Source organism: Phocoena phocoena, chromosome 8, assembly GCF_963924675.1.
Source record: "Phocoena phocoena chromosome 8, mPhoPho1.1, whole genome shotgun sequence".
In the NCBI taxonomy this organism is placed as follows: domain Eukaryota; kingdom Metazoa; phylum Chordata; class Mammalia; order Artiodactyla; family Phocoenidae; genus Phocoena; species Phocoena phocoena.
The window spans coordinates 96,399,638-96,426,031 of record NC_089226.1 but is presented as its reverse complement, the minus strand read 5'-3'; the positions used below and the strand labels follow the sequence as shown (position 1 = coordinate 96,426,031).

General features: G+C 40.5%; 1 protein-coding gene across 5 annotated transcripts in view; it reads left to right on the top strand.

The window, feature by feature from the left end:
• AMBRA1 (autophagy and beclin 1 regulator 1) overlaps positions 1 to 26,394 on the top strand; it is a 174,721-nt gene that overhangs the window by 78,000 nt on the left and 70,327 nt on the right. The window lies entirely within an intron of this gene.

The following is a 26,394-nucleotide window of genomic DNA, read 5'->3' as shown; positions in this document are numbered from 1 at the left end:
CCCACCTGCACTGCCAACTTGTAAATTTATGTATGTGAAGGCATTAAAAACTATAAAAATCAAGCCACATTTTGGTGTATTTTTTAAAAAATAAATTAAATTTTTGGCTGTGCTGGGTCTTCATTGCTGTGCGCAGGCTTTCTCTAGTTGCAGCGAGCGGGGGTTACTCTTCATTGCGGTGCACGGACTTCAGTAGTTGTGGCACGTGGGCTCAGTAGTTGTGGCTCGTGGGCTCTAGAGCACAGGCTCAGTAGTTGTGGCGCATGGGCTTAGTTGCTCCACAGCATGTTGGATCTTCAGGGATTGAACCTGTGTCCCCTGCATTGGCAGGCAGATTCTTAACCACTGTGCCACCAGGGAAGTCTCTTGGTGTATCTTTAATAAGCATCTTTATTTAAAAAATTCACATGACATTGCATTTTGGAAAATCTGGGCCACGTGGTGGTTAAAGGTAGAGAGGGATCGGTGTGAGGCAGTAGCACTGTCAGGCTGGGGGAATATGATTTCTGACCAAGCTGTTGTGGCAGCTGGTAAGCCATGGGACCTGGCTTCCTTTAAGTATAGTATCCTTGACCCAGTGTCAAGGCCTAGAAACCCCAGAAACCTCAATGGTTTCTCTCTACTGGACACCAGGGTTTCATAGGCCCAGGCTTGGTGGGGGAGTAGACTGCACCATGGTGTCCTGACAACCTTGACTGAGGAGGGCCCTAGTCAGTAAACAGACCCCATGGCTCTCCTTGCTTGGCGCTTCTGTGTGGCTTGGCTAATGGCACGTGGAAGCTCCTCACTGGCAGATAATCACTTGCTGCCAGACAGTACTACAGAGTTCTTCTCCATCCTTCTTTGTTCCAGACATCTGCCTCTACCACCCAACACAGCAGCTCCCTGCTCCTCTACTGCTGGGAAGTCTCTATTTCCTTTGCATTTAGTTTTTTTGGAACAGCTGTATGTTGTTTTTCTCTCCTTTGATCTAATAACTCTTTACCTCCATTTCTTCTTCCCTGCTTTATGCCCAGAGGTCTGACCCCAAATAGTCCAGTTTCACTTATGGATACCTTTGAATATAGGGGTTATGTTCCAGCAGGCAGTTTACAAACATGAAATCTACTGAGAAAAGTTCTCTAACAAAAGATGTAGAGTGCCTTGAGAGGAAGGAAATCTAGGCTCTCAAGAAGCTCATTCTTGAATTAGATTAGCGGATGGTTTCCATTCACATTTAAACTCATTTCTCCCATTTTCTCAAGATGCATGTTGCAGAGTATCCACTGGTCTTTTCTTCTTTTTTCTTCTTTTTTTTATTGAAGTATACTTGATTTACAATGTTGTGTTAATTTCTGCTGTACAGCAAAGTGACTCAGTTATACACATATATATTTTCTTTTTATATTATTTTTCATTATGGTTTATCCCAGGATATTGAATATAGTTCCCTGTGCTATACAGTAGGACCTTGTTGTTTATCCATTCTGTATGTAATAGTTTGCATCTACCCCACTGGTCTTTTCTTAAATGCCCTCATCATTTGTAGACATTTGGATGTCCCTCCAGATTCTGTTGACAGTTTTGTGTTACTTTTATTCTTCTCTCGAGAAAATTCCAATGATAATAATAACAGCAACAAAAAAAAGCTTAACATTCATTGAGCATTGGCTGTATGCTAGGGAGTGTTTTAAGTGCTCTTCCTAGTCATATTTCATTTCATTCTCACAGTAATCCTATGAGATGGGTGCTATTATCTAACAGTGGTGGGAACTGAAGCCCAGAAGGCTAACTTGCCCAGAGTGATGCAGCTAGAAGTAGAGGAGCCAGAAGTGAACCAGGCAGTGGGACTTCTGTTTCCTAGTCTGCCTGCCTCCCCACAGCTATTTTTAAGGACAGAGCATCAAAATAGCATTCTTCTTCTAGGTCCTTAATCTAGAAAAGGGAAAGAGGTCCCAGGGAACTTGGCTGATCTTCAGGGGTTTTCTTATTTGTTCTAATTCCTCTATTTTAAGTGGTTTCTAGACATAGCTTTTTGTGACCCAGTAGTGCTTGCTAAGGAAAATCTTATTATATAATAGGCCTTTCCCCGAGCCTTCATGCCCTCCTGGACACAGATGTTTTGCTTTCTATTAAACTTATTTTGTGATCATGTAATAGATAGAGCTGCTGTAATAATGGCTTTTGAAGTGAAGACAAATTAGTGTTTTAGCAGTAAGCACTCCCAGTTTTCCTGGAAAGGCACTTTCTCTTATATGATTGGAATGAGGTTGTGATGGTCTCAGAACAATTAGATTCAGTAGACGTTTGTTCCGCAGCTGTGTGCCAGGCACTGTTGTAGGCTACCAGAGTGAATAAGACAGACAAGATCCCTGCTCTTCTGTAGCTCAGAGTTTAGGTGGTTGGCTGTACCTCAGCCTTGCTGTTTGGTTCTTAGCTCCAAATATAAGGCAGAAACCTTTGTATGGTGAGTGGCTTTTTGTAGGGGTGAAGCATGGAAATTTGGCAGACCTGGAGGGACAAAGTATATACACACCTGCAGTTTTAGGAGGCATTACCAGTGGCAAGTGAGTTTTCAATGGACCCTAGCCAAAGCCATTCAGAATCATCAACAAAAATGGATTTGCAGAAAATTAAGATCCATTCTGCCCACTTCCTCCCACAAGAGCCTGAAAGCAGTAATATAAAACAGAAGCTGCTACAGAGAAGTGTTTTGATAGTCTGTTAATCTTCATCTCTTCCGCCTTATCTTGTTGTCTTCTCCACAATTCTGTAGGTTCCTGGTGGCCTCCAGTCACCCATCAACCCACACCAGGCCCCTTCTTCAGCAACACAAATTCTGAACCTGTACTTAAAGAGGTATAACTACATTTAAAGCTACTGCAACTTTACTGGTATATTTTTGGGGAAACACGCAAAAGTCTGGGGCGCTCCCCCTGCTGACTTTTTAGCAGACAGCTCTAGCTCTGTATAGTAATAGCAGTCTGTAACAGAGAAGGAAATGAAGTTAATGACTGCCTACTATGGGCCAGGTACAGTCCAAAGTGCTTTCCCATACATTATGACAGCCCTATGAAGTAGATAGTGTGTTTCCATTCTGTAGGGAAGAAAGCTGAGGTTCAGAGAAGTTACATTACTTGTCCAATATAATGCAGTGAGAGGCAGACCTGGAACTTTAAACCAGGTCTGCCTGACTCATAGTAACTCTGTTCTGCCTTCTGTGCCATGTTTTGCCTGAGTTCGAGTAGGGAGTATCTGCCGAAAGGTTCTTAAGCCTATAATATTTTTCTGCATGCTTGAGACCTGATATAAGTGAAATGAGAAGCCCTGGCATTTGACGTCTTCTTGGTAATTACTGGAAGAGAAACGCTGAGGGATAGGGACCTGGGTAATGTAGTGTATTAGTTATCTGTTCTGTCTAATCTTTTTGACTTTCATCCTAATGAGCATCTGCTCCGAGCAGATGTGGTCCTGATGGATTTAATTTAGTATTTTGATTAAAATCAATGGGAAGTGTCAGGATTTTTTTGCTTCTAGCTACAGGTCATTGGGGCCTGGTTGAGTGTCATGGGCTTTGTGCCCAGTCATCCTAATTTCTCTTAGGATTTCTTCTTTGAGCCATTAGTTTAGGAGTGTGTTTTTCAATTTTTACAAATTTCCTTCTGTTGTTGCTTTCTTATTTAATTTTACTGTGGTCTAAGAACATACTTTGTATGAGTTCAGTTACTGTAAATTTATTGAAACTTGCTTTATGGCTTAGCATATGGTCTGTTCTGGAGAATGTTACCTGTGTGCATGGCAAGGTTGTATATTCTTTTGTCGCCGTGTGGAGGGTTCTGTAGATGCCAGGGAGATCTACTTGGTTGATAGTGTTATTCAAGTTTTGTATACCCTTGCTGATTTTCTGTCAGGTTGTTCTACCCATTATTAAGAATGGAGTATTGAAATTTCTAATGTTATTCCTGAATTGTATATTTCTCCCTTCAGTTTTGTCAGTTTTTGCCTCATATATTTTGGGACTTTGTTATTAGGTACCTATATATTTGTAATTGTTTTGCCTCCCTGATGAATCAACTTTTTCGTTATAAAATGTTCCTCTATCTCGTGTAATATTGTTTTTTTTTTTCAGGTATAGATGATGGTACAATATTATATAAGTTTCAGGTGTACAACATAGTGATTCACAATTTTTAAAGGTTATATTCTCTAGTAATATTGTCTTTAAGTCTAGTTTTTCTTACATCAGTATAGCTACTCCAGCTCTTTTATGGATGTAGGTTGTGTAATATATATTTTCCCATCCTTTTACTTGCAGACTATTTTATATATCAGAATATAAAGTGTGTCTCCTATAGAAAGCATATAGTTGTTTTTTATCTAGTCTGAAAATCTCTGCCGTTTGATTAGATTGTTTAGTTCATTCACATTTAATGTTATTAATATAGTTAGATTTTTGCCTGCCATTTTGCTGTTTGTTTTCTGTATTTCTAATGTCTTTTTTTATTACTGTTTCTCCTTTACTTTTTCTTAAAATTAATTAATTTGTTTGTTTTTATTTTTGGCTGTGTTGGGTCTTTGTTGCTGTGCGTGAGCATTCTCTAGTTGCGGCAAGTGGGGGCTACTCTTTGTTGCGGTGTACGGGCTTCTCATTGCAGTGGCTTCTCTTGTTGAGGAGCACGGGCTCTAGGCGCACAGGCTTCAGTAGTTGTGGCACGTGGGCTCAGTAGTTGTGGTTTGCGGGCTCTTGAGCGCAGGCTCAGTAGTTGTGGCACACGGGCTTAGTTGCTCGTGTGGCATGTGGGATCTTCCCAGGCCAGGGCTCGAACCTGTGTCCCTTGCATTGGCAGGCAGATTCTTAACCACTGTGCCACCAGGGAAGCCCCTACTGACTTCTTTTGTATTAAGTGGATAGCTTCTAATGTGCTATTTTAATTCCTTTCTTGATTTTAAACTGTACTTTATCAGGATCTACTTCAGACTTATAGAGACTTGATTCTGGTAAGATACAGAAACTTTGTTCCATTATAGCTACATTGTCATACCCCTCCTTTGTGCTATTATTGCTATGTATATTATGTCTATATATTACAAACCCAGTGATACAGTGTTACAATTTATTGCTTTATGTAATCTCATATCCCAGGCATCCTTCTGTTTGCCTGTTGTGAGTAAAATAGAGCTACCCCTTTTGCAAGAATTTACTTTTCTTTTTCTTGTTAACTTTATTTTTGGTTGTCTTTTGCCCCTCTCCTCTTTTTTAAAAACAGTGGTCCTCTTTCTTAGATATTCCCCACTTTTCTGGTATCTTAGGGAATTACTCTCAGGAGGCCTGTCTAATCTAGTTTGGCTAGCTAGGTGGACTCTGGGTCCTCGGGCTTGCTGACATTTAAGAATTAGTCTAATTTCTCAATTTAATATCATAGTTGTTTAATACAACAGATGGCTTAATTACTGTATATCAGATCTTCATTTGAGTTGGCAAATCTAGGAAAGATGAAAAGTAGTGAATACAGTTGAAGGCCATCATGGTATACTTACATGAGTATGAACAGAAGTGAATGATAATTCTGGTGTTGGACCCTTTATCTCCTTGGCTGGATGCTTCTCCATGTTCTTTACCTCTCCGGTACCCAGTTGCCAGGCTAATAAAGTAAGTGGCACATTCCAACTCAACATCAATTAAGATAGCTGTTTATAAACCCCAGATTAATGGACAATTAGTGGAGGTGGTACTAGCTACGACCTCTTTAATAATTAACCCAATTACCTTTCATTCTGCTCCAGTGATGAAAGTAAAGGTGATAAGGGGCTGGCTTGGTTGCCTGGGAAGCAGCTCCTTCCAGAGAACCCAGCTTTCATAGATGCCTTACACAGCATCCAGGGCCTTTTACTGATTTGGTTTCCACCAATCACTGGAGCATCCATGCTCTCTCTACCCCAGCCCTTTGCTGCATCTCCTTATTCCACTAGTGAGAAGTATGCTTGTCGAGAACCTAGGTCCTGGTTTCTAAGCTGAATTATCTGTGCTTCTTCAGGCTTTTCTAGGGGAGAATATTGGGCCTTGTCAGCGAACTTTTCTGTTCCTTTTATAATGTGTGACTAAGTTTTTCTGTGCCTCCATCTCTGTCTACCCTAGGAAATTTCCTCTTGAGCTCTCCCCACTGATGCTTAACACCTGTGCTCTTTCTGTACCGTCACTTTGAAATGTACATAGAACTTTCTAAATGCTTAGCATTTTCCAGAGCTCTTTGGGTCTTTTTTTTTTTTGGCTGTGTTGGGTCTTTGTTGTGGTGCTGTGGCTTCTCTTGTTGCGGAGCACGGGCTCTAGGTGTGCGCGCTTCAGTAGTCGTGGTGCGTGGGCTCAGTAGTTGTGGCTCACGGGCTTAGTTGCTCCGTGGCATGTGGGGTCTTCCCAGGCCAGGGCTCAAACCTGTGTCCCCTGCGTTGGCAGGTGGATTGTTAACCACTGCACCACCAGGGAAGTCATCTTTAGGTCTGTTAAAAGAATTTAATGGTTCTGCCCTTAATGGAGTTTACTGTCTAGCCAGGTTGTAGCCTGAGTTTCTGTGTGTTTTTTGTTTTTGTTTTGACCCTGCCTCTAAAAATTTAATAATTCCCCTGAGAATTTAACTGCCAATCCTAATAGATTAGCGTGTGTGTGTGTGTGTGTGTGTGTGTGTGTGTGTGTGTGTGTAACTCAAACCTGGGCTTGGACCAAGAATTTATGGGTTTTGGTGCAGTTTGAAGTGACTCTGAATGTGCCCCCATTTGTGTTTTGCATGGGTCTGTGAGCCTGAGTGGAGCTTGGGAAGGACAGCTGCCACTTGCAGTGTAGAGTTGGTTTGAGAGGCAGTAGAACAAAATGTTCAAGAGTTTGGGCTCCAGAGCTAGACTATCTAAGTTCAGATATTCATGCTGCTACTTCCTAGCAGTGTAATCTTGGTTAATTTATTTTACCTTTTCTTGGGACTCAGTTTCTTCATCTGTAAAATGGGCGTAAGAATAGTATTTAGCTCGTAGAATTGTTTTGAGGATTAAATGAGCTAATATATATGAAACACTTAGAATAGGATTTTTTTTTTTGCACAAAGTAAGTGTTCAATAGATTTTAGCTATTATCATTATGATTTTTATTGTAAATCTTGGGGGCCAGCATGAGTTAGAGCTGTGCTAGTCTCCTCAATGATTATAACCTTGCTCATCTCTCACTGTTCTTCTGTTTTCCTCAACAATGGTGCACTTCCTGGGTACCAAGCAGGGCTTTCTCCCCTTTGCTATGGTCAGAGAGTTGAAAAAACTGGGAGCTTGTGCTCTAAGGCACCAACAGATGGTAACCTGAAGGTCCCTGTGTTGATAGTTTGACATGCTAATGTGTCCATTGTTGCCTGTAGTCATGTCAACCAAGGGGGTTAGATTAGAGGAGTCAGAGTTTGCATTTGAGAAACCGTTTTTTGTCTCCCATCAGAACCTGCGCTCATGAAATAAGCATCTACTCTCCAGACTAAGTGCTTGCTCCTATGTAACCTTGGCAACATGGGACTCTCAAAGTGGACCAATAACATCAGCATCATTTGGGAACTTGTTACAAATGCAAATTCTTGATCCCTACCTCAGACCCACTGAAGCAGAAATTCTGGTTGTGGGCCTAGGAATTTGTTTTTAAAGAGTCTTCTAGGTGATCCTGGTGCACTTGAAAAATTGAGAACCACTGCTCTAGATTCACTCATTAAAGCTAGGAACAGAGGCAGAGGGAAGAAATGGGAAGAGACGACTTGCCACACATTAAGGAGTGTGCCTGCAGGAATCTAAGATTTGTTGGTCCTAGTGAGCTCCTGGCATATAACTCTTCTTGATCTGGAGCTAAGAGTAATGGGGGAAAAAATGAATGAATTTGTTATTACCTACAGAGTGCTCAACTGGTATATAAGCCATTTTTACTCGATAAGCTTTTATTGAGCTTTTGTTGTTTATATGGTACACTGTTAGGTATATGATAGTACCCAGATGAAAAAGACATGATCTCTGCTCTCCATAAGCTTACTGTCTACTGCGTAAGCCCATCGTGCTCAGAAATAGCTATAGGACAGTGTGTATTGTGCTAAATGCTAAGGTAGACGTATACACAGAAAACTGGCTATGAGAGCACAGAAACTGCCAGCATTTCTACAGCAGAAAATATGAGTCTATTAAGCTTTTATGCTGGGACAACAGGTTCTTGTCAGCTCTGCTAGGAGTTTTATTCCTAGGAGAAATTGACCTATAACTTTTCTTGTAACTTCTTAACCAATTTCTTATCTCTTCCCCTTCTTCCTCCTGAAAAAGAAAGGTTAGCATCAACATATCTGTATTGAGACCCCACTGTTTACTTGTACTGTAAGTTCTCTGTACTCTGGGGCTTCCCTAGACCTAGAGTGATCTCAAAGTTTGTTGAGTCCTGTGGGATGTGTACTTCTTAGAAATACTACTCATTTTGAAGGTGCCAGCTGAAGATGCCCTCTAAGGCTATAAGTACCCACTGTAATGCCAGGACCCTTTTACTTTTCTTAGGTTATGATTGGTATGTGCTTTGATATGTTTTGCAACCCCTCAAAACAACAATATAGAAATCTACAGAGGAGATGTGAGGAAAGAAAGAGCAAAATATAGGTCAAAGCCCATTTTTTCCAGTGGAAGCAATAGCCAATCTCCACTTTACTTAAGATTAGAGGTCTTATACATACTCTGGAAAGACTTGAAACAGTCTTCTTTGCTGTCCCATCTACTCCATCATTTTTTACCTAAGTGCTTGATACTCCACCTCCTTCTTTTTTTTTCTTTTTTTTTTTTTGCAGTACGTGGGCCTCTCACTGTTGTGGCCTCTCCCGTTGCGGAGCACAAGCTCCGGATGCGCAGGCTCAGCGTCCATGGCTCACAGGCCTAGCCGCTCCGTGGCATGTGGGATCTTTCCAGACCAGGGCATGAACCCGTGTCCCCTGCATTGGCAGGCGGACTCTCAACCGCTGCGCCCCAGGGAACCCCCAACCTCCTTCTTTTTTAAAACTCTGATCTCATATTAGCTTTTCTTCCTCTTTCTCAGACCATGTCCTTGGGCAGTCTCATTTATTCCAAACTGACTGGAAATGCCATGGGAGCTGACAGACAGCACCTCTCACCCTCTCTACCAAAGTAGATGCAACCCATGGGTGTTAATTTCTTTTCTTTAACACCTGCTGATCCACAACGCCAGCTCTTCCCCAGGGTCCTTGTGGCACTCAGCTAGAAACCAAGAGTAAGCACAGATATCTTGGTATATAAGCCATGAGGTGGAAAGAGGCACCTGCAGGTGGGTGACCAGGGACCTTTTGAAGTGTTGAAACTCTTTGCGGGGGGGGGGGGGGTGTTTCTTTTGGCCAGGTGTTTAGTGTCACCCCAGAGCCAGAAAGTTATCCTGTAACTACATACGTCAGCCTGTAAAAACACTCTCTCCTATTACAGGGGTACCATGATGAATCCCTGGGTTTATCATAAGCCCAGCCCACTGCAGCTGTGTGCCATACAGAAGGGGCCCAGCTTCATTCCTACTGCCTTGAGCTGTGGAGTTGTATACTTTGGGACTGCTTGGCAAGCAAACTCATGATTTTTACTCTATGGCTCATGGCTGGTGAAGCACAAGCCAAAAAATACTCTTCTTAGAGAATTTCATCCAGGCTACAAAGGAACAGAGGGAAAACTGGACAGGAGGTAAAAGGTGGAAGTTCCCAGTGGGAACAAGAGTCTTCAGGGGGGTTGGATATACTGTAGGCATGTGAGGAAAATATATCATTCATTTTCATGAATAAATCTGTCTAAAAAGGTGAATTTTCTCCAGAATCTGCCATATTGCCAGTGGCTGCTTTTGGTGGTATTTGCTTGTTTTTCCAACAGCAAGATTTCACAACAGAGGCTCTTTATTGTAATATCCCTGGACCAGTAACACAAATGGAAAGAATGACATGGAAATATCTAGTCCCTCCTGCTTATCGGAGAGTTTACCTAGGCAAATAGCTCGGAGACTGTGACAGTTTTATAGCAGCATTTAAAATTTTCCAAAACACTGCCCCTTGTGCTGAATTGGCAAAAGGGTTGTGGACAGAAAGAATGCAGTAACTCAAGCTTAGATTTGACCATGAGCTGATGTTAGATCACATTTGCAAAATGTGGAGAGTGTGGTGGAATTCAGTGCTTCAAATGTGCTAAAAACAAAACAAAGACCCAGGAGCACTTACTATATGCCAAGTGGTGCTCTAAGCACTTCTCACATATTTCTTCACTTAATCTTCATAATATTCCCGTGATGTCCTGTTATTACTCATTTTTATAAATGAGGAAACTGAGGCATAAACAGATGAAGTAATTTGCCCAAGACCACAGCTAGTGCTTGACAGAGTAGGAATCAGAACTCAAGCAATCTAGCTTTAGATTGGGACTTTTCAAATAGAACCGTCATGGGGTATGGGTGATTCCATGTTGGTAGAAAAAGAGGCTGAAATGTAAACTCTGGCTTTACTTTAAGAAAACAAAAATAATTTGTTCAGCTACAAAACTGCTACTGGGCAGGGCGCTACAAATTCTCATATACTCTTGTTGCAGCTCCTTTCCACTAGAAAGAGCCCTGTAGAAGAACTACATTCCCAAACAAATGACTTCTGAAGAGGTAATTACACTGTTGCCATCCCATTGGGAAGGAGGCTGGGTTGGTGATTACATTCCAAAACAAAGCTGTTTGGGTATAATTGCACTGTGCTGTTCTTACCAGTCTGGTAAGGCAGGCCTCTGGTCTCTATCCACATTTATTTTTGAGATGGAATCCAAATAGCATTCAATTAATAGGCAAGGCCTAGGCATAGGGAAGTCAGCCAAAAGAGCCAAGATGACAGACATTAACTTGCTGTTGGCATTTTCCTTCCACTGAAGTTTTCCAGACCTTTAAGTACCAGCAAATTTGAGGGAGAGACCATTTGAGGAAATATATTTGGCTAATGAAGGGTTAGAGACCCCCGCTTAGACGCTGTGCCCCAAAGCCCTCATTGGTGTTTATACATGAAGAGGAAATGGTTAGGTGGCAATGAAATTTCCCTCTCATCAGGAGTTTTTGCTCTATCAAAAGTTGGCCCTTCCTTAAAATCTTTCCCTAAAACTTCTGGTGTGTGTGTGTGCGTGTGTATACATATATATTTATATTTATACGTATTTTGTGTGTATAGCTTCTAGTTGTCCATCAAAAAGCCCCTCTCTGGTTCTGTTGAGATTATAAGGCTAATAACTTTTGTCAAATTTCAGCAATAATCTCTAGATCTGGACTGGAAGAAGAAATTAAACTAATTATTTTGTTTTATGATTCAGAGGACAGAAAACTGCCAGTGACCTCTTAGGCATGCTTGTTGAACTGGAGCAGAGAAAGGGGAAATATCTATGTTATCAGGTTGAGGGTTACACAGACCCTTCGGAAGTGGTGTAGCCTTGGCCGTTTTATCAGTTAGCTTTTGCTGCCTCACAAACCACCCCTAAATTTACTGGCTTTAAAAAAGTGTTTACTGTTCCTTAAAATTCCATGGTTCCTGTGTACAGTTCATCTGGTCTGAGCCAACTTGGCTGCTCTGTGTCAGTTGATGACTTGGCTGGGTATTGATGGTCTTAGTTGGTGTAATAAGCAGGACATTGGACTGCTGAAGATCTCCACATACTAATCGCTGGAACCTGTGAATATGTTACTTTATTTGGCAAAAGAAACTTTGCACATGTGATTAAGGTTACAGATTTTGAGATGGGGAGAAGATACTGAATTATCTGGGTGGACCCAGTCTAATCACATGAGCCCTTAAAAGTAGAAGAGAAAGGCAGACAGGTCAGTCCAAGAGATGCAGTGATAGAAGATGGGAATTGTTTGGCCCTCAGCTAACAGTCAGCAAGAGAAAAAGAACCTCAGTCCTGAAACTGCAAGGAACTGAATTCTGCCAAAAACATATGAGCAAGGCAATGGATCCTTCCCTAGAGCCTCCAGAAAATAACATAGTCTTGCCACCACCTTGATGTTAGCCCCATGAGAGCCATGTTGGTCTTCTGACCTGCAGGAATGAAAGCTAGTAAATTTATGTTAAGCCACTAAGTTTGTGGTAATTCATAATTATAGCCGCAGAAAACTAATAAAGATGGCTTCACACATATCTGGCAGTTGACAGGCTGGTTGGCCTCAGCTGGATGACTTGTCTCTTTTCTCTTCACCAGTTTCTTCACAGTGTCTCAGGCTTACAGAGAGAAACGAGCTGTCAGGCCCCAATACACAAGCACTTTGCAAGTCTCTGCTGTCACTTTTGTTATTGTCCTGTCAGCTAACGTAAGCCACATGGTTAAGCCCAGAGTCAGAGAGGGTACTCTCTTTAAGGGCATGGATACAGGGGGGCTTAAATCATTAAAGGCCATTACTGTAACATTCCTCCACAACGAAGTAGATTTTTGAGATCTGAGGTAACCTGGTAACTCATTCTAAACAAACTGCTTTTTAAAGTGTCCTTACAAATACATGAAAGGAAAGTTTCAGCATACCAAGGGATACAGATGTACAGATTTTGAATTCCAGAGAAGCATCTTGGTCTAAATCATTATTTGGTTTATTCAGAGAGACATGAATTTAGAAATAACATCCAAATGGGAAGCTAGATCCTGGTTTTCTAGACATAGCATTTCAGAGAAACTGCCTTTTCTCTTTCTCTGTTTTCTGGGATGTAGCCCTCTATTTCTGTGTGCTGGAGGGTAAAAAGATGTGCAAAAGAGCTCTGTGGGTGGTTGGGCCCCTTGGGGCCACATGTATTTCTGTGTAGGAGTAAGACTGACAGAATTAACTGTGCGAGCACTTACTAAATTGGCTGTAAGTGAACCTGTACCCGTGGCATTATTTATAATCCCCAGCTCCTTTAACAGAAGCAAATTGGAAGAAAAGTTCCTAAGGCAAGGGATCTTTGTGTGCCCAGTCACTGTGGCACATTATGCGTTTTTATAGCAGTAGTTGGGAGAAGCTAGAATTCAGTTCTCCTCAAGCATAGAAGTTAGCTTTTGCTTGGCCTTATAGATGAGATTGGTTAAGAGCTATTTTATGGGCTCCAAATGTGAATGCATGGATTGGGCCTCAGGGCATATAGAGACAAATTTCATATCCACTACTCATGCTTTTAGGACATCCTTGATGTTCAGAGCCATCTCCGTGATTGGTGGGGTACAAGCTCTGCTGTTGGTGAGCTCTGAATTTTGCACTGGGCAGTTGGGTTCAAAATAGGATGGCCTGTGTACAAGAAAGATGTATACTTATCATAGGAGATTTAAGCTGGCTTTCACAAGAACTTCATCCAGCTCAGCAGGGCACCCAGTGGTTTAGTGTGTTTACTGAACATCTCTTTGCTCTGTCTCAAAGCTTAGCCAAGATTCATGAAATGACTGTGAGGCATAAAGGGAGCTGCCACAGCTTGGAGAGTGTGTGTGTGTGTGTGTGTGTGTGTGTGTGTGTGTGTGTGTGGCCATATTTTCTACTAGAAAGTGAAGAGAAGCTTAACCTGACGTGGGGAACTGTAGATTCCACTCCCCAGAGGAGGTGGAGCAGTGGTATGCCTTGGGAAGGAAGAAGAGTGCTGAGAATGGAAGTGTAGAGACTGTTTAAAGAGGCAGAGACTCTCCCCAAATAAAACTACAGATTGTCTCTTATTCCCTTGATAAGAGGTTAGAGTGTGTAGTGATGGGATTCAGCCAGTATCCTTCCATTCCTCTGCCTTTGCTCTTTGGGTCCCCTACCTTTACCTTTATTTATCATGGGTCATTGAATTTGAACTCGATGTTCTTTTAGGCAAAATGAGTACAGCTAACATAAGACCTAACTGAGAGCTTATAAAGGTCACAAAGTGTTTCTTGGTCTGAATATTTTCATTGATTCTGCTGAAATGAGGTGACTGGGAGAAAGGGATAAAATGTTATATTGCTTACTAGGTAAACTAATTAAACCTGAACATATCAATACAAAGCTTGAGATAAGTTTTTTCAAATGCCCAGTTTCTCCACCCGCCATGTTCCAGGTAGAGAGACTACAGGGACAGCTTAAGAACAACTGCTCTAAAGAAGTTTCCAGCTATTCTAATCTTTGTCTTACCAAGGAAGAATTTTAAGGTCCTATGGGGTAAAAGCAGCCAGCATCAAGGGTGAGCTTGGGAATTCTTAGATACCTCTCTGGCACCATGATGCAACCCAAGCTACCCTTAAAAATAACACCATCTAAGTGATGTGGCACATATATACAATGGAATATTATTAGTCATAAAAAGAAATGAAATTGAGTTATTTGTAGTGAGGTGGTTGGACCTAGAGACTGTCATAGAGAGTGAAGTAAGTCAGAAAGAGAAAGACAAATACCGTATGCTAACACATATATATGGAATCTAAAAAAAAAAAAGGTTCTGAAGAACCTAGGGGCAGGACAGGAATAACGATGCAGATGTAGAGAATGGACATGAGGACACGGGGAGGGGGAAGGGTAAGCTGGGACAAAGTGAGAGAGTGTCATGGACATATATATACTACCAAATGTAAAATAGATAGCTAGTAGGAAGCAGCCTCATAGCACAGGGAGGTCAGCTCGGTGCTTTGTGTCCACCTAGAGGGGTGGGATAGGGAGGGTGGGAGGGAGAAGCAAGAGGGAGGGGTTATGGGGATATATGTATATGTATAGCTGATTCACTTTTGTTATACAGCAGAAACTAACACACCAAACTAACACACCATTGTAAAGCAATTATACTCCAATAAAGATATTTAAAAAAAGAAAAAAATAATAATACCATCTAAGTGAAAACAATGAGCTTGCTCTGCTGGCAGCTTCAGGACCTAACCTGTCCCCACCCCACCTATTGAACTGCCAGCCCTAAGACTCATTTATAGAATTTCTCGAGCTGCCACTGGGTGGAAGTACCAGAGGAATTGGACATAGAATTTGGAGGTTATAGTGGTGAAGGAAAGGCTGACTGGTGGTTTATGTCCTTCAGCTTCATGTTTACTTTTTGTCCCATTCTACCATTATTTCCAGGTACACTGTGTTTTAGTTTTGGTTAGTGTGGACTTATTGTTAGTCTTTGTTCTCAGGCATGAAGTGGAGTTGCTTACCTTTTCCTTTGTGTTATTAGTGTCTCTCCTACGTGGGACACTACGTGTTATGTGCTAATGCACTACAGAGAGAGACAGTGTTCTTTTCTGGCACCTGAGGAAAAATTGTTAGAGTTTAGAAATCTTGAAAAAAAATAATCATAGTCTTGGTATCTGGGGATCTCCTTTATTTAAAGATGCCTGCTCGGTGGGGGGGGCTTCCCTGGTGGCACAGTCGTTAAGAATCCACCTGCCAATGCAGGGGACACGGGTTCAAGCCCTGGTCTGGGAAGATTCCCACATGCCACAGAGCAACTAAACCCGTGCGTCACAACTACTGAGCCTGCGCTCTAGAGCCCGCGAGCCACAACTGCTGAGCCTGAGAGCCACAACTACTGAAGCCCGCTCACCTATAGCCCTTGCTCCACAACAAGAGAGGTCACTGCAATGAGAAGCCCGTGCGCTGCAATGAAGAGTAGCCCCCGCTCGCTGCAATTAGAGAAAGCCCGTGTGCAGCAATGAAGACCCAACGCAGGCCCCCAAAAAAATTAATTAAAAAAAAAAAGGAATTCTGGATAAAACATGGTAAATACCCTTTAAATAAATAAATAAAGTTGCCTGCTGGGGATTCCCTGGTGGTTCAGTGGTTAGGACTCCACCCTTTCACTGCCAAGGGCCCGGGTTCAATCCCTGGTCAGGGAACTGGGATCCCACAAGCCTTGTGGCATGGCAAATAAATAAACAAGCAAACAATACAATACGATACAATACAATAAAAAATAAAGATGCCTGCTTCCTTTGCCCTCTTCATTTTGTATGCTAGACTTCCCTCTTGTACGTCTCTCCTGATCTGAGACCTTAAAATGAGAGTGAAAAGGATATGGCAAGAAATTATGGGATTCTTGTAGCAAGAGCTAAGCAATGTTGGTTACAATTTGACTATTTCACATTTTATAATTTTACATGACTCATAACTTTTGTGTGGGGAGCATAACTGAAACAAACTATCATACTTGAAGTGGCCTCAGGGCCCTGTCTGTGAAGGAAAACATTGGAATTTTGAGTTCTTAGACCTCATTTTGACAAATTGAATTATCCTCAGAACTCCTCTTATATCTTTCTTTTTTGTTTCTTTATTGGGCAGTCTGTGATGGGAGGGGATTTTTGTGTGTGTGCATAAATAGACTCAATCAAACAATATTGCAGATTAATACAGGCAAGATTAAGGCCCAGTCTACTTCCCAGAGAAACACATGCCTCCCCATTCCTTTTTCAACCTAGGACCTGGACGTTAAACTTGAATATTTCACTTACGTTCTCCTTTGGCTTTGATGTTCGTAAATGTTGAACGTTAGGAGCTACCAAGGCGTCACACCCATAACTGCTTTCTTGTGAGAAGCCAAAGGTTTGAATTCTTCTTTTAATCATAACGAATCCTTTGTATTCCAGATTATACCTAGCATTGGGCCTTGGAGGCTGCATGCCAGTTACTTGACTAGGATTTAAAGTTAGTTGGTTTGCTATTCCACTTTCAGAAGGACCTAAAATACTTTATTACTTATTTATTTATTTAAAAATTTTTGCTGTTGATAAGACTTCTTTTCCATTTAAAAATTTATTCAGTCCATCTCACTCGCTTTCTCCTCTCCTCCCCTCCCCTCCAGGTGCTTAGGTTGATCCTGTGGGAACATAATGTTTTCATCCTCATTCTGTAGATATCTGTGGACCTTCTTAAGCTGAGCCTTAAAATTTCCATTTCTCAGCTCTTCTCTGTGTTGCTTCTCTTATGACTTTCTTGACTTCAGCTTTTCTTTTTTAATTAATTAATTAATTTATTTATTGGCTGTGTTGGGTCTTCGTTGCCGCGCACGGGCTTTCTCTAGTTGCGGCAAGCAGGGGGCTGCTCTTCGTTGTGGTACCCGGGCTTCTCACTGCAGTGGCTTCTCTTACTGTGGAGCATGGACTCTAGGCATGTGGACTTCAATAGTTGTGGCACACGGGCTTAGTTGCTCCGTGGCATGTGGGATCTTCCCGGACCAGGGCTCAAACCCGTGTCCCCTGCATTGGCAGGCAGATTTGTAACCACTGTACCACTAGGGAAGTCCAACTTCAGCTTTTTCTCCCCATCTTTCTTGCTCTAAAGATCACGTCCAGCATCTCCTTAGAAGAAGATAGATAGGGATTAGGTGTCCTCGGTGAACCAGTACTGTATTTCTCTCCTTGAGCCTAATTTTTATCTGCTAGGCATAGGGGAAAATCTAGAATGAGTATTAGCCCTTTGTATTGGGTTGGCCAAAAAGTTCTTTCAGTTTTAAAGAAAAAACAAAAGATATATTTTTCATTTTCACCAAGAACTTCATTGAACAACGTATTCACTGTTTTCTTCAACTACCTTCTGCCATTTTTTTAGGCAACTTCATAATTCTATCTTCCCAAAACCTTTTATCTTTTTGAGCAAAGAACTGTTCCAGGTGCCTTTTCCAGTCTTCCAGGGAATTGAAACGTTTTCCATTAAGAGAATTTTGTAAAGACCGAAATAAATGGAAATCCAAAGGTGCAATGTCTAGTGAATACGGTGGATGAATCAGAACCTCCCAGCCAAGCTGTAACAGTTTGTGCCTGGTCATCAAAGAAACATGCCATCTTGCGTTATCCTGATGGAAGATTATGCACTTTCTGTCGACTAATTCTGGACCCTTTTTGTCAAGTTGTCAAGTGCTGCTTTCAATTGGTCTGTTTGGGAGCAGTACTTATAGGAATTAATCATTTGGTTTTCTGGAAGTAGCTCATAAAAGAGGACTCTCTTCCAGTCCTACCATATACACAACATCACCTTCTCTGGATGAAGACTGACTGGCCTTTGGTGTGGTTGATGGTGGTTTATTTCACTTGCCCCATGATCTCTTCGTTCCACATTATTGTACAGTATCCACTTTTCATCGCCTGTCACAATTTGTTTTAAAAATGGAACGTTTTCGTTACGTTTCAGTAAAGGATCACACGTGGAAATACGGTCAAGAAGGTTTTTTCGCTTAACTTATGTGGAACGCAAACATCAAAGCGATTCACATAACCAAGCTGGTGCAAATGATTTTCAACACTTGATTTGGATATTTGAGTATGTCGGCTTTCTCCCGCGTGGTATAACATTGATTATTCTCAGTTAATGTCTCGATTTGATCCTTATCAACTTCAACTGGTTACCTGACTGTGGAGCATTGTCCAACAAGAAATCTCCAGCACAAAAGTTCGCAAATCACTTTTGACACGTTCAGTCAGTCACAGCACCTTCTCCATACACTGCACAAATCTTTTTTTGCATTTCAGTTGTGTTTTTACCTTTCTTAAAATAATAAAGCATAATGTGCTAAAAATGTTGCTTTTTTCTTCCATCTTCGATTTTAAAATGGCTACACAAAAATTCACCAATTTTGATGTCTTTTTTTAAATGCACACTGATGTGACAGCTCTCACATGCAATCTAACAAAATTGTTTTGAATGAAGTTAAAGGCAACTAAGTGCAACTAGAGCCATCTTACGGAAGAAAACGAATGAACCTTTTGGCCAACCCAATAGGTTTTTTCTCCCCTCTGTCCAATAGACAGTATAGCTGCATTAGAAAGAGTAGAATTTAGGGTAGAAATTAGGGTCTCTCTTTGTATTTGAGAAGTATGTGAATGGATCTGTTCTGTTCATGTCAATCTTATACCTCAGAACAATGATTTGTTCATTTATTCCCTTATTCATTGGAAACTATTTTCCCCTTGTGGTTCTAATACTTATTAATTTCATTATGAAAATAATCAACCAGGAAAAATACCAAAACTGAATGATTTTACTATTGCTCTCATTGTTTTTCAGACAGATAATATAGTTTGGGGGGTTTTTTTGTAGCCACATTGGGTCTTTGTTGCTGCGTGTGGGCTTTCTCTAGTTGTGGCGAGTGGGGGCTACTCTTCGTTGCAGTGTGTGGGCTTCTCATTGCAGTGGCTTCTCTTGTTGCGGAGCTCAGGCTCTAGGCGCACGGGCTTCAGTAGTTGCAGCATGTGGGCTCAGTAGTTGCGGCACGCAAGCCCTAGAGCGCACGGGCTTCAGTAGTTGTAGCTCACGGACTCTAGAGCGCAGGCTCAGTAGTTATGGCGCACAGGCTTAGTTGCTCCTCGGCATGTGGGATCTTCCCAGACCACAGATTGAACCCGTGTCCCCTACATTGGCAGGTGGATTCTTAACCACTGCGCCACCAGGGAAGTCCTGATAATATAGTCTTATAGTCTTGTTTTTAAGTTTGTGTGTAATAAATTCAGTGGAATATACTTGTTTTTTTTTGGCCGTGCCACATGGCATGTGGGATCTTAGTTCCCTCACCAGAGATCGAACCTTTGAGCCCTGCAGTGGAAGCGTGGAGACTTAACCACTGGACCGCCAGGGAAGTCCCGAGTGGAATATACTTCTTGAGTGCTACAACTTGCTAGGCCCTACACTAAGTGCTGGGAATTTTTAACAGAAAAAAATAAGTTAACTTTCAGGTTCAGTTATTATTTTCGTATCTTTTCAAAAGTGCTTTGACTTACTGTAAACAGACGTCCTAGGTTTTATCTGTTTCCTTACTCTTGATCATTACGTCACTCTGTCACAATTTCCCCCACAGGTAACAGGAAAATAATTAACTTTGATCTGTAACAAGGCTTTACCCAAAGATATCAATAGAATACTTAGCCTATCAGAGAATTGTTACAAAAATGCAAGTTATCACTTCTCTAGTTTTCCTTGTGTCTCTTAACCACACCTAAAGTTCCTACCACTCAAACCAGGCTTCAACAGCCTTTTCTTCAACAAGCTTTTTTGGGAGGTACAGTGTCGTTCCAGCTTAGCTTCCTTAGATGAGGTCAATTGTTTCTCTGGCTGTCAGAGACGCTGTCATTCTGATGTGATACGGGAAGATACAGTCTTTAATGAGTGCCTTTGGCGCTGATTGTCAGTTGCTTATTTCCTGGTGATGTTGCATTAAAGTATTATTTAACCACTAAATTCAAGTTGACCTCTTAGTCAAGGAGGCAGCTTTGCTTTCCTGAAGGGAGGCTGGCTTTTCTTATACAACCTAGCATGCTGGTATGCCACCAAGTTTTGTCTGGTGTGTGAAATGCAGTTTTGCTAAACAAAATTATTTCAGTGTGAGGTTGACTTTGGGCCTGAGGATGTCACACATGTGTTCTAGAGTAGGATATAAGTTGGTAGGAGTAAGAGGTAAGATGCTGGTGCCAAAGACAGAGCTTGTGTTTCCTAGAGCATGTGAGAAGTTAGGTTGGAGTGCGAACAGTCAGGGCAGGGAGTACTGTTCTGCTCATTGATGCGGTACCAAAGGCCATCAGACGTGTGCTGTGAGACACTGTCTTATTAAAATAGTGCTGGCGTTTTTATTAGTGTCGACTTTACTGTTGCGTTGAGTCTTTTAATCCCTTCAAAAATACTGCCAAAAAATCTAGTACCCAAATGGTACATTGTGAACACAAAAAGACTGAGAACTACTGATCTTGTGTGCTAGAAGGTGAACTAGACATTGACGGCCGGGTTTTTGTCATTCTGGCTCTTTCAATAATTCACAGTGTAATTTGAGTGAGTCATTTTGTGTCTTTGTCCACTTGACAGGTGAGGATGGGGTGCTTACCTCCATGTTCCTTCCAGGGATTAAGTGGAAAAAAATGGTAAAGCACTCTACCTTCTTTGAAAAATATATTATCTGAAGTTAAAAGGAATAAAAGTAGATGTTTGCCTTAGCGCCCAGGTTATTTGCAGTACATGAACTACTTGGGACAAGCCAGGACTGCCAACTTTAGATGTTCTGGTGACAGGAATACCTTGATGCTAAGAGACGGTCTTAGGAGACTGAAAAGGATCCATCTCAGCTTAATAAAATGAGTTGCTGAAGCACATCTGAGTTGTGCTAGGCACCCTTGGGACATAAATACTTCTTGATGAACTAAATAGAGGTGGTTACAGCAGCAGTAACAGGAAGCAGGACTTGTCTAGGGTTTGTGCATAATCTTCTCATAGGCTGAACGTAGTTTGTGAAGTGTCCTTTGACTCTCCTTGAGTAATTATTTTGATCTCTTCTCAGCTTTTCCAAGAATATAATGTCAACCAAAGATCTTAGGCCATTCCCTACTCCTTTGTAAAAGTTATGTGGATATGAAATAAGACATCAAATCCTGAAAGTAGAAAGTTATTTCTTAACCACTTTGGGAGGTTAAAAATGCCAACATAATCTTAAAGAAATAATCTGATAAAGCAAACCTGTGTAAATGAATTTATTATTGCCTTGGGGAGAGGCCATATAGCTTAATACTAATGACAGCTGAATTCAGATTTCATCTCACCTCTTACTAACTGGGTGACCATGGGAAAGTTGTTTAACTTACTGAGCCTCAATTTCTTCATCTGTAAAGAGGGGTTCTGTATAAGCCTTTCAGTGACTACGGTATTTAAAATTGCCAACTTTTCACCCTTTGTACTTTCCATTCCTCTTCTCTGTTTTATATTTCTCCATGACAGTTAACATAATTTAACGTGCTGTGTGGACTCATGTCTTTGTTATATGTCTCTTCCTTCCCACAGAATGTAATTCCCATGAAGGCAGGAATTTTTGTCTGTTTTGTTCACTGTCTGGCATGTAGTAGGAACTCACTAAGTATTTGTCTAATGAATAAACAGATTTCCTGTAGGATACTTGTGAAGATTGAATGGGAACATTTATTGAACAAGAACTTATGGTGTCCCTTGGCACAAGATAAATATTTAGAAAATGGTAGCCATTATAGTTCATGAAGTATCTTTCTACATTTTTTTGAAAAATGAACATAAACCACAGTGCTCAGTTATATCTGAATGCAAAGTATGGATATTCGATGATTATAACTTTAAAAAAGTGAAATATATACTTCTGCTATGTCTTATTCTTAGATTTATTTTACTCTCAAGGTAATATATTCAAATTGTACCTAGGGTGTTTAATGTATTTATAATTTTACAATGTTTATCCTTGTATTCTCATATTTGTATACATATTTTCTGTCTCTCACTAAATTATTCGTTCCCTCAAGTCAAGAACCTTGTCTTTTTTCATATTTCTAGTGCCCAGTGCTTCTGTTATAGCCTATTTTGCTGTAATGCAAGAGTTATATTCCTAAGACATTCAGTATAATAAAATAAATTCTGTTTTAAAAACAGTAGTTTCAGGGAATTCCCTGACAGTGCAGTGGTTAGGACTCAGAGCTTTCACTGCTGAGGGTGTGAGTTCAATTCCAGATTAGGGAACTAAATCCCACAAGCCGTGCAGCATGGCCAAAAGAAACAAAACAGTACTTTCATTTGGAGGCAGGAGGGTTATAAGAGCTAGAGAGTTCAACATACAATAACACATTTTACCTGAGGCAATTTCAATTAAAATATATTACAGCTATATATATATAAGCATAAAGCCTATACCAACCAAACCTAACATTTGATTACATCTTCCTTTTCCTTAAGAGTGATGGCTGGGCTTTTTTTTTTTTTTTTTTTTTTACCATTTTAAAACATTGAAGTGTAGTTAATTCACAATGTTGTGTTAGCCTCAGTTACACAGAAAAGCGATTCAGTTATAAATAAATTTAAATATATATATTCTTCTTCAGATTCTTTTCCATTATGGACTATTATAAGATATTGAATATAGTTCCCTATGCCATACAGTAGAGCCCCGCCACCCATCCACTTTATATACAGTAGTGTGCATATGCCAATCCCAAACTCCCAGTTTATCCATCTCCCCCTCCCTGCCCCTGCTGTCCCCCTTGGTAGCCACAAGTTTGCCCTCTATGTCTGTGAGTCTATCTCTGTTTTGTAAATAAGTTCATTTCTATCATTTTTTAAGATTCCACATATAAGTGATACATGATATTTGTCTTTGTCTGACTTACTTCACTCAATACGACAATCTCTGAGTCCATCCATGTTGCTGCAGATGGCATTATTTCATTCTTTCTATGGCCGAGTAATATTCCATTGTGTGTGTGTGTGTGTATACACACACACACACACACACACACACACACACACACACATACATATACACACACCACATCTTTATCTATTTATTTGTCAATGGACATTTACCTTGCTTCCATGTCTTGGCTATTGTAAATAGTGCTGCTATGAACATTGGGGTGCATGTATCTTTTTGATTAGAGTTTTCTCCGGATATATGCCCATGTGATTGCAGGACCACATGGTAATTCTATTTTTAGTTTTTTAAGGAACCTCCATACTGTTCTCCATAGTGACTACACCAATTTACATTCCCACCAACAGTGTAAGAGGCTTCCTTTTTCTCCACACCCTCTCCAGCATTTATTATTTGTAGACTCTTTAATGATGGCCATTCTGCTTGGTGTGAGGTGATACCTCATTGTAGCTATGATTTGTATTTCTCTAATAATTAGTGATATTGAACATCTTCTCATGTGCCTGTTAGCCATCCATATGTCTTCTTCAGAGAAATGTCTGTTTAGGTCTTCTGCCCATTTTTTGATTTTTTTTTTTAATATTAAGCTGTATGAGCTGTTCGTATATTTTGGAAATTAATCCCTTCTAAGTAGCCTGGTGTGCAAATATTTTCTCCCAGTTCATAGGTTATCTTTTCACTTTGTTTATGGTTTCCTTTGCTGTGTAAAAGCTTTTAAGTTTAATTAGGTCCCATTTGTTTATTTTTGTTTTTATTTCCATTACTTTAGGAGACGGATCCAAAAAAATATTACTGTGATTTAGGTCACAGAGTGTTCTTCCTATGTTTTTCCTCTAGGAGTTTTATAGTATCTGGTCTTACATTTAGGTCTTTAATCCATTTTGGGTTTATTTTTGTATATAGCGTAGAAAATGTTCTAATTTCATTCTTTTACATGTAACTGTCCAGTGTTCCTAATACCACTTATGGAAGAGACTGTCTTTTGTCCATTGTATATTCTTGCCTCCTTTGTCATAGATTAATTGACCATAAGTGTGTGGGTTTACTTCTGGGCTTTCTATCCTGTTCCATTGATCTATATGTCTGTTTTTGTGCCAGTACTATACTGTTTTGATTACTGTACTTTTGTAATATAGTCTGAAGTCAGGGAGCATGATTCCTCCAGCTCTGTTCTTCTTTCTCAAGATTGTTTTGGCTATTTGGGGTCTTCTGTTTTTTCCATACAAATTAAAAAAGAAATTTGTTCTAGTTCTATGAAAAATGCCATTGGTGATTTGATAGGATTGCATTGAATCTGTAGATTGCCTTCAGTAGTATTGTCATTTTAACAATATTGATTCTTCCAATCCAAGAAGACAGTACATCTTCCATCTGTTTGTGTCATCTTCAATTTCTTTCATCAGCGTCTTACAGATTTCAGAGTGCAGGGGTCTGTTACCTCCTTCAGTAGGTTTATCCCTAGGTATTCTATTCTTTTTGATGGTAAATGGGATTGTTTCCTTAATTTCTCTTTCTGATGTTTCATTGTTAGTATATAGAAATGCAACAGATTTATTAATTTTGTATCCAGCAACTTAACAGAATTCATTGATGAGCTCTAGTAATTTTCTGGTTGCATCTCTAGGATTTTCTATGTATTGCATCATGTCATCTGCAAACAGTGACAGTTTTATTTCTTTTCCAATTTGGATTCCTTGTATTTCTTTTTCTTCTCTAATTGCTGTGGCTAGGACTTCTAAAACTGTTGAATAAAAGTGGCTAGAGTGGACATCGTTGTCTTGTTCCTGATCTTAGAGGAAATGCTTTCAGCTTTTCACCATTGAGTATGATGTTAGCTGTGGGTTTGTCATATATGACCTTTATTATGTTGAGTTATGTTCCCTCTGTGCCCAGTTTCTGAAGAGTTTTTATCATAAATGGATATTGAATTTATCAAAAGCTTTTTCTGCATCTATTGCGATGACCATATGGTTTTTATTCTTCAGTTTGTTAATGTGGTGCATCAAGTTGATCATTTTGCAGATATTGAAAAATCCTCGCATCCCTGGAATAAATCTGACTTGATCATAATGTATGATCTTTTAAGGTATTGTGAGAGCCAATTCGCTAGTATTTTGTTGAGGATTTTTGCCTCTGTGTTGGTCAGTGGTATTGGCCTGTAATTTTCTTTTTTTGTGATATCTTTGTCTGGTTTTGGTATCAGGGTAATAATACTGGCCTCACAGAATGAGTTCTGAAGTGTTCCTTCCTCTGCATTTTTTTGGAATAGTTTCAGAAGGATAGGTGTTAACTCTTCTCTAAATGTTTGGTAGAATTCACCTGTGAAGCAATCTGGTCCTGGACTTTTGTTTGTCAGGAATTTTAAAATTATTGATTCAATTTTAGTACTGGTAATTGGTCTGTTCATATTTTCTGTTTCTTCCTGTTTCAGTCTTGGGAGATTTTACCTTTCTAGGAATTTGTCCATTTTTTCTAGGCTGTCCGTTTTATTGGCATATAGTTGCTCATAGTAGTCTTTTATGATCCTATATATTTCTGTGGTGTCAGTTGTAACTTCTCCTTTTTCATTTCTGATTTTATTGATTTGGACCCTCTCCCTTTTTCTCTTGATGAGTCTGGCTAAAGGTTTATCAATTTCATTCATCTTTTCAAAGAACCAGCTTTTAGTTTCATTGATCTTTTCTATTGTTTTCTTAAGTCTCTGCACATTCTTATCACCTTAAGTCCCTGCACCACCAGGGAAGCCCCTCAGACATTTTTCTAAATTCTTTCCACTTTGAATGGCCCACAACCTTCTTATGTTTAATACGTTGAAAGCCAAACTTTCTCCCACTCCCTATTTTTAGTAATTTTACCAACATTCTTCTTGATGCCCAGGTGCTAGGCCTGTAAATTTTTGTGGGTTATTACTTCACCCCAGCTACCTATATTCTGTTTCCTACCATGTATAGGTGATTCATCCCTACTGGAGTGTCTCATTGTTTCTTCTTTCTCTTCTCACTATTCTTACCCTGGCCATTGTCATACCACTGCAGTTTTCTTTCTGGTGGCTCCCTGTTTCTAGTCTTCCCACCTTTAAAATATTTGCCAGGGCTTCCCTGGTCGCACAGTGGTTAAGAAGCCACCTGTCAATGCAGGAGACACGGGTTCGAGCCCTGGTCCGGGAAGAAACCACATGCCACGGAGCAACTAAGCCCGTGTGCCACAACTACTGAGCCTGCACTCTAGAGCCCGCAAGCCATAACTGCTGAGCCCACGTGCCACAATTGCTGAAACCTGT